The 8,971-nt window shown below is 45.5% G+C and overlaps 1 non-coding gene across 1 annotated transcript; it reads left to right on the top strand.

The window, feature by feature from the left end:
- Nucleotides 1-1,330: 1,330 nt before the first annotated feature.
- Trnah-gug (transfer RNA histidin (anticodon GUG)) lies at nt 1,331-1,402 on the top strand. The gene has a single exon. It is a non-coding gene; the product is annotated as a tRNA-His (tRNA).
- The last annotated feature ends 7,569 nt before the right edge of the window (nt 1,403-8,971 follow it).

Below are 8,971 nucleotides of genomic sequence, written 5' to 3'. Positions count from 1 at the left end.
TTGTAAGGACAATGGCACGGCAAGGGATCTGCGTTTTGTTGCTGCCCTCCATTTTTTTTTTTTTTTACCCTGAGCATTCTAAAATGGACTCCATTCCCTTGTGACAGTTTGAAATGACGTTTATACCAGCACTCGCTAAACTAAACTGGATTATTAAAGGGCATAGGCTTACCAGCTACAATGCGGCTGGAGACATTTCGGGAAATAATTCGCCAGGCTAAAACGTGTAATAGAGATCTGAGCAAATTTCCATAAAAAATCTGGAGTGGACTCCAAAATGATAGGAAGAGGAGGCTCCGCAGAGGAAATCACCTGTAAGGTAGCTCTTAAAAGCAAAATGGGAATTCGTCAAGTTCTCCTGAAGTCTCAATAAAGTCCCCACTCCCACAGGTACTACGCGCTTCTCAAGCACCTGTTGAGTGAATAAGTGCAAATAAGTGGGAGTGGGAGCCGACACTGAGGAACAAGAGAGGAGCCGGAAAGCAAGAGAATTTCCTGCAGTCTGGGGGTGAGGATGGTGAAAGGATTTACTTCGTGCTTAGTAAGATCTCTCTGCAAAAGGAGGGTTGATTGGGGAGAGTGACACTGGAGAGGCCCGGTGGTCACTCAGAATTCACTGGGCACCTCTGGCACATTCTCAGTTTAGCAAATTGCCACTGCCTACTGTGTCCTCGGCCCGGTTCTAGGCGCCATGGGGGCGGGAACACCGACGGACAAGGAGAAAAACCCGACCTGGTCCCTGCTGCCGACCAGGGACAGGTCGGAGATGGGCGCACGGCCCGGCGGGGGCATCGCGGAGGAAGGGGTCAGAGCCATCGGGGGTCGGAGAGGCTGGAGGGAAGTGGGTGTTGGGGGAGGACGGGGTGAGAGGTCCATTTCGTGGAGTTCCGTCCGTCCACTTAGCCAACCCCAGTTCTGTGGGGTCCCTGCTGGGGGAATCAGCAGCCAGGAGACACACACCGCCCCCCCGCCACCCCGGAAGAACGCTCCCTGCAGGCCGGGGAACCCTGGAGGGGCTGCGGGGAAGGTCTCCAAGACCCAGGAGATGACCCTCCTCATCCAACAACAGTCTGCGATCCGGCCAGCCCTGTCCCTGGATGCCCGAGCGGCCTCCTCCCCACTGCACCCCACCATCACCACGCCCCCGGACTAAAGGACCAAGACACGCGAATCCTAGCAACTGGAGAGAGCGCGATGCGCCTGCGCCTTCCCAGTATTGGGCTGAACCCCCGCCCCATAGGTGGGTCACTCGGTGACGCACGGAGTGGGAAGGTCTATGATAGTTGAAGAGGACATTCGGAGAGCCGTCTATTCAGGTCCCCGGTAGCTTGCCGTGATCGTATAGTGGTTAGTACTCTGCGTTGTGGCCGCAGCAACCTCGGTTCGAATCCGAGTCATGGCATTGTGGGAACAATGGTACGGCAAGGGGTTCACCTTCGTTTTCTTACAATTCGTTGCGGTCTTCGTAAACTGTAATTTGCTCTTTTAAAACAAATTGCCATCTCTGGCAATTGTTTTAATGCTCTCAATACAGTTTCAGACCACCTATCATTCCCCTCCTGAAAATCGGTGTCCAAATCATCCAAAACCAGCAAAACAGCGCCCCCTGACTTTATGGGGTTTTTATCCCTATAAAATCCTCCCAAAAAATCATGTCATTCATTTTTTAATAGACAATACATGTACATGAGCCTAGTGAAAAAGGTTTCTCATTCACCAATTATTACCAGCTCCTAGCATATCTTGCCCTGACAGTCCTTGTGTAAACAAATATTTATTTACATATTCGTGTATGTAAATATATGCCTCTGCTTCTTGCATAAAACAGTAATGGTACCCTCCTCCTCCTCCTCCCCAAGAATGTGAACAGAACTGGAAGTGACAGATTTGCCTGAGTGGACAATCTTCCTTCATGGGGGAGAGTACCCACACACCTGGGGTGCTGTCCTTCCCGCTGCCACCCCTCCTCCATACACACACACACACACACAGGCCCTGGTTCCTGGCTGGGGAGGATGGGGGACAGTTTGGGATGGTTAAAAAAAAAAATCTTTACTGCAGACATTAAAACGTTTAGGGTGGGAGTCTGGGCTCTGTTGCAAAGCACTATTTTGATTTCAGGTTGCAAAGGCAGAGAAGCAGCCAGAATTTGGAGTACAGAAGAGGAAGTTGACTAGGCAGTCCGTGTGGATGCCTCCATTCTTTTACTCTCGAGATCCAATTTAAGTCACAAACCACTAAAGTTAAAAACTTCAAGTGCATTGAAAGCAGGAATGACTCTTGACCATGAATGTGCTCCAAGCACACAACCTCTCAATAAATATTTGAACAGCAGCTGGGATTATAAGTATATACCATGGTGCCTGGCTTAAGGGGTTCCTTAGGGAGTCTATAAATGAGTGAAGTGGTTAGGTTTGCTTTATGATTGTATATTGTGTTCTTTCAATACAGAACCAGGTTATTTTCATATTAAATAGAAAAAGTCTGTGAGTCCACAAAAAAGGAAAATGTGCTCTTTCATTTTTGTAGCAACATGACGATCTCTAGGTCCTTCCTTCCTCCCTCCTTTCCTTCTTTCTTTCCTTTTTCCTTTTCCTATCCTTGACAAGGATGTGACCTGGAGAAATATTTCACTCTCCTCTTTACAGTAAGAAAAAAAAAAAACAAGTGAAGGTTAGTGGTGGAAACAACTGACTTTGACTTTCAGTGAAATTCTAGACCTAAGATCATCTTTGGAAACATGGCGTCCTGTAAGGAACCCAGGCTACTCTTCTGCCAGGTGTACCTGATGGGAGGATGATCCCTCTGCACCAGATCGTCTGATGTTTCAGGAGAAGTCAGAAGTCTGGATTTTGTGTGATATCCCAAATATTTAAATATCGGCAACTAGTACAAACATTTTTTAAACACCAAGTTGACTAAAACTATGTAAGCCAAACAAATCTTGGCCCAAATGAAGCTCAGTCTCAATATCCAGAATCTCAAGTAACAGAGTATGTATTTGGGAGTTCTAGGATGGCCTTGTCCTCTCAAGAAAATGGCCCCAAGACAAGGCTGGAGACAAGAGGTAAAGACCAGACTTAGAAGAAGGGGGGATAAGAGCTTGGGACAGTACTGAGCATCCAAAGTCAGGAATCAGGAGTGAGGACAAATCACTCAGCACCCAAGGGGAAAAGCAGGAGCTCAGCGCTGGGCCTCCAGACATGTATATAACTTTGGGAGGTAAGGGAGGAACCAAGAACATGACCTGAGACAGCAGAAAACCAGGGAAGGGTCATTTTAAGGAAAATTTAGGAGACAGTTTCAAGGACAGAGGAGATGGGACTCCAGTGCTACAAAGATGTCAAGGCAAAAAAGAAATGAGATGAAATTATTGGGTTTAACACTGAAGTAATTACTGACTTTAAAAACTCTCATGAGTGCAACAGGGCAATGGGTGTCAGGAGGCAAGTTTACACTCTTTGCCCCAGGAAGTCTACTTTTGGGAATCTCACCAAAGGAAGTAGTCCTAAAACAGGAATGATTATCTGCATAAAGATCCTCATTACGGAATTAGTTAGAAAAAGAGAGATTGGAAACAGCATAAATGCTCAACAAATAAGGAAATGTATGTACTAAATCAGGTATATTTATTGGGTAATATATTGAATAGCCATTTAAAAAGTATAAAGTCATTTTTGGTTTTGGAGACAGAGTCTCACTATGTAGCCCAAGATGACCTCAAACTCACCATGTAGCCTGGGTGGCCTTGAATTCATGATTCTCCTGCCCTAGCTTCACAAGTGATGGAAAGTCCATTTTTAAGTGCCATTTCCAATTGAAAAGAGGAACATCTCATGTGAAAAAACAAGTACAGTAGACCCAAGGGTCTATGGTTCCAAGGAGGCCGCCACTGAGGAAAAGCACCGGGCACACAGAGTTCCGTACTATACTGCAGACGCTTGATTCATTTTCCATAACAATGCCATGCCACCGCTCAACAAACCTCAGATTTTCACTTTACTACGTAAATTAAGCACATTAACTTCCCCTGCTTTTTTTTTTTTTTTTTTCTTTTTGTAGTCCTGGAGCTCAATCTCAGGGCCTTCACCTTGAGCCACTCCACCAGTCCTGTTTTTGTGAAGGGTTTTTTTCTTTTTTTTTAAAATTGTTTTATTATTCATATGTGCATATAAGGCTTGGGTCATTTCTCCCCCCTGCCCCCACCCCCTCCCAACGGCTTTTTTCAAGATAGGGTCTCGTGCAACTATTTGCGCAGGCTGGCTTCGAACCTCGATCCTCCTGATCTCTGCCTTCTGAATAGCTAGGATTACAAGCTACAAGGGTGAGCCACCAGCACCCAGCTATTTACTTTTTTTTTTTTTTTCCAACAAGCTTGGTCAAACCACATGTAATAAATCCACAAACACGATGGGTTTACTATAAGTACTTAAAGATTGATGAGATTACTCAGGAAAGGACAGCAGAAGAATGGTGAGTTTGAGGCCAGCCTGGGCTACATAGCAAGACTGTGTCAAAAAGAAGGAAGGAAAGAAAAAAAAGAGACTGATGAGACCAACTTGAAAGGACTTAGAAGGGTCCCACTGGCCAAATTTGGGACAATCTGAGCATCAAGAGGAAGAATGAGCAGGGCGCCAGTGGCTCACACCTATAATCCTAACAGGAGGCAGGGGTCAGGAGGATTGAAACCAGCCAGGGCAAATAGTTCTACAGACCCTATCTTGAAAAAAACCCATCACAAAAAAGGGGTTGGTGTTGTGGCTCAAGGTGTAGGCCCCGAGTTCAAACCCCAGTACCAGAAAAAAAAAAAAAAGGAGGAAGAATGATATAATGAGGGCAATGGATTCCATCTCATTTAATAAAAAAGAATGTTGAAAAAAATGTTCAGACTGTGATGAAGAGAGAAAGGCAGGAAGGAATGAGCAAGCTCTTCTTTATAGAAGAATGCCAGCTAATAAATGCAGAGGAATGCTCAAATTAGTCATCATTTTGCCACCCCCAGTGTAACAACAAATGGAGGCTTAAGCTATTAGGTAAAATGCCGTTGGAAGCAAGTAGCCAAAAGGCCTCAGTACATTTCCCACAGCAAACCTACAAAGGGCAGAGATCTGCAAATGTCAACTTACCCAAGAAATCAAGTCTAGTATCACCAATAAAGAGAGAAATGAGCATTGCAGGTCCGCCAACGTGACATGGTGGGAGGTCCACAACATTCCTTATGTAGTGATCTTTTTCAGAAATGTTTAACCTGCATCTAATCATAGAGAAACAATGGAAAAATCCCAAAATGTGGGGCATTCTACATGAAAGTTGGCCTGGACACTTCAAAATAATAAATGTCACAAAAAACAAATCAGGAACAAAAGAAGGGGGGGTAGTTGAAGATTAAAATTGACTAAAGAGAGTGGGGCATAGTGGCTCATGTCTGTAATCCCAGACACAAGGTAAGCATGGGTAGGAGGACTGCAATAGTGGCCAGCCTAGGGAAAAAGTAGAAGACCCTATTGGAAAAGCAAAAAGGGCTTGAGGGTGGGGGCTGGCTCAAGTGGTAGAGTGACTGCTCAAGGACATGAGTTCAAATCTGCCTACTATAAAAAAATAGATAAGAAATTTAATAAGCTGGGTGCTAGTGGTTCACACCTATAATCCTAGCTACTCAGGAGGCAGAGATCAGTAGGATCCTGGTCCAAAGCCAGCCTGGGAAAATAGTTCTAGACACCCTATCTTGCACAAAAAAAGGGAGCAGCTCAAGTGGTAGACTGCATAGTGTTAGGCCCTGAGTTCAAACCCCAGTACTGCCAAAAAAAAAAAAATCAACTAATTAGTGAACTTTGAATCTGGGATTGGGAAAAAAAAGAAACTACAAAAAACTTTGGGGAAAATGGGATTCTATAATGAACAATAATATTAAAAACTATTAGATTTCCTAAGTGGGAATTCCTTATTCTAAAGAAATATGCCTGCCCCCCCAACCCCCCCAAAAAAAAAGGAAGAAAGAAGGAAAGGAAAAAATACGGCAAAGTGTTTAAAAGTGATGAATCTACATGTAGGGTATTCAGGTTTCCACCATACTCTCTGAACTTTAATGCAGGTTTGAAATTCTCAAAAAAAAAGGGGGGGGGGAAGAAAATAAAGGTTATATAGCAAAAATGGGGAAGTTATATCATACAGTGTTAAGAAAAAAATGAGGACAGAAAATTGTCGTGTGCATGCCATCAACTACAACTACATAAAACTAAGGGTAAGAGAAGTGACTTTTAGTCAACATTTGTTAAGCTGATGCCATGTGACAGGATGGGTATGACGGGATAGGAACAACCCTGCCTCTACCAAAATCCTAATTCCATGGTGAAATCTTAACATGCAAGAATTTGGATCCTTGGAGCCTTGTGATGCTCTCACCTCTGAGTACTCTGGCTCCCATAGGTACTCAACACTACACTCTTATAGGGGTGGGTGGGAGGTGATTATATTAATACATACCTTAAAACAAGAGTAAGTAGGCGATGCACACAAGGTATTATCATTTTTATCATTTAGACCCTCCCTACCTTTATGACATCCTCCTTGTTTTCTGAATAAGTTTATTCTTATTCTTCTCCACCATGAATAATATGTCTCTTCCTTATGGCACACTGGGTCCACCTCCATGCCTTTGCTCAGCTCATGCTGACCTCCTGACTTACAATGACTCTTCACCCCTTTGCTTCATCGGTCCAAGTCCTACCCAGTTCCGGTCTACCTCCTGCATGAAGCCTGCAGACTTGATTGACCCCATTCCTCTCAGTGGTCTAACTCTGTACTATTTCTTTAATATGTGACACCTTTCATTATAAGCATTCTACAACTTGTTTTGGCTGTACTGGGGTTTGAACTCAGGGTAATTGCTGGTGTGCTACCACTTCAGCCACTCCCCCAGCCCTTATTTTTCAGGTAGGGTCTCATACTTTTTACCCAGGTCAGGCCTCAGATCTCAGTACTCCAGATCTCTGCTTCCTGAGTAGCTATGATGACAGGTGTACACCAACACATCCTGCCCAGCATTTTCCAGTTTTAGAAGCTAGTTCATAACCAACATCCCCAGTAATCATCACACAATGACAGCCATTACTCTTTCTGAAAGGGATCAGTGGCACTTAAGTACCTTAGCTAGAGACATAGCTGTTGACTCCTGGTCCACTAGTGACCTTTTCATCCCTTCACATCTGGCAATTGTGGAGACCCTCATATATGGATTAACAATACCATTCTTTGAGTATGAGACATCTCTCTGTTCAGTTTTGCATCCTTCAGTATTTTAAGCTGCATATTCAAGAATGTGCATCTGTTATTTTCTCTATTATACTTCATGAAGCTAGGCACAAAATCATAGTCCTGCTCCTCAGTGTGGTGTTAGGGGCCAGCAACGAGTGTATCACCCAGGCGTCTCAGAAGTATGCATTCTGGGACTGCACCCAAGCTAGAGCTACAGAAATCATACCCTGCAACTTAACAAGATGCGCAGGAGATTCATGCTCACATTACAGTTTAAGAAGCACTAGAATTTACACATAGCAGAAATTTAACAAATATTTTGAGAACTGAGGCCCTTTGAATCCTAGGAGATTTGCTACTTCAAAAGGCAAATATGGCTGCAATCACAGTACTCAGGAGGCTGTGAGAGTAGAAATGAGGGTTTGAAGCCAGCCTGGCTTCAGGAGAGACCTGTCTCAAAACAAACAAACAAACAAACAAACAAAAAACCCAGGATGCTGGTGGCTCATGTCTGTAATCCTAGGAGGCTGAGATGGGAAGGATGGTGGTTCTAGGCCAGCCCAGGTAAATAGTTCTTGAGACCCCCATCTCCAAAATGGACTGGAGGCATGGCTCAAGTAGTAGAGTGCTTGCTTTGCAAGCATGAAGCCCTGAGTTTGAACCCCAGTTGCCACCCCACTGCCCTCCTCAAAAAAAAAAACACAAAAAAAACCCAAAAAGAAGATATGGGCCCAAGAGTGAGAAAGCACTGAGATAGTGCACATATCAAGTTATGGTGAAGTGAAATAGAGTCAAAAGCAAATGCTGGCCTTGACTTCGGGGTTACAACACTTCTGGCGAGAAATTGGCTTTATTCTAAGACAAAAATGCCTAGCACTTTAGCATCAGAGCCTTGGGAGGATAAGGGGTTTGTGATAGACAACAGTGGAACTGTTTCTAGACTTGATTTATCGACTTGTCTGTTTCCATTCTGTCACTAATGTGATTGACAACGAAACCCGGGATGTGGCTTGCAGGGATTTCTCAGAGTGTGCTTGCTGCTGTCAGGGCTGGGGGGCCTGCTAGGAGCAGTTGCGCGGTGGGTATGGGATGATTGTGCGAGGGTTGCTTGCTTGCATCTGAAGAGAGTGTATGTGGAAACGACCCGGGAGAAGTGTCTCTAGAGAGTTAATTATATGTGATGTGAGAAATGTTTACCTGGGTTGGAAAGCAACGTAGGTTTGGGTATGTTTGTTCCAAGCAATGGGATTGGAGGGGGTAGGTGGTGCTCCCAAGGCGGGGACAGTTATAGACCTACACTAGGCAACAGCCCCTTCTCACGCCCTCCCTCGATTTTCCTTCAGTAATGTTGTTCCCGGTTGCAAGGCCTTGGGGAAAGGATGAAGAGGGGCGGTAGGCGCCCGAGGGTCTGGGGACTCCCCTCTCCCAATCTCGCACAAGCTAGTGAAGGGGAAACAGATGGGCACGAATGCGTGTCCCATAGGAGCGCGCGTGGTGACACGTGGAGGATTCACCCTCAGCCAGGAGTCGCACCCCGAGCCCCGCGGTCTCCCAGCTCACTTGTGGCGCATCCCCAGGATCTGGGCGCTCTCCTTCTTCCGAGGGGAAGGAGGTCGACCCCGTTAGACCGCGGAGCCCCGCCCCTCCCTTGTTACCGACGAGCCCCGCCCTCTCCCGCCGCCCCGCGCAGCTCCGCCCCCTCCCCCAGCCGGGCGCC

This window comes from Castor canadensis, chromosome 2, assembly GCF_047511655.1.
Source record: "Castor canadensis chromosome 2, mCasCan1.hap1v2, whole genome shotgun sequence".
Classification (NCBI taxonomy): Eukaryota; Metazoa; Chordata; class Mammalia; order Rodentia; family Castoridae; genus Castor; species Castor canadensis.
This window is presented reverse-complemented; position numbering and strand designations above follow the sequence as displayed.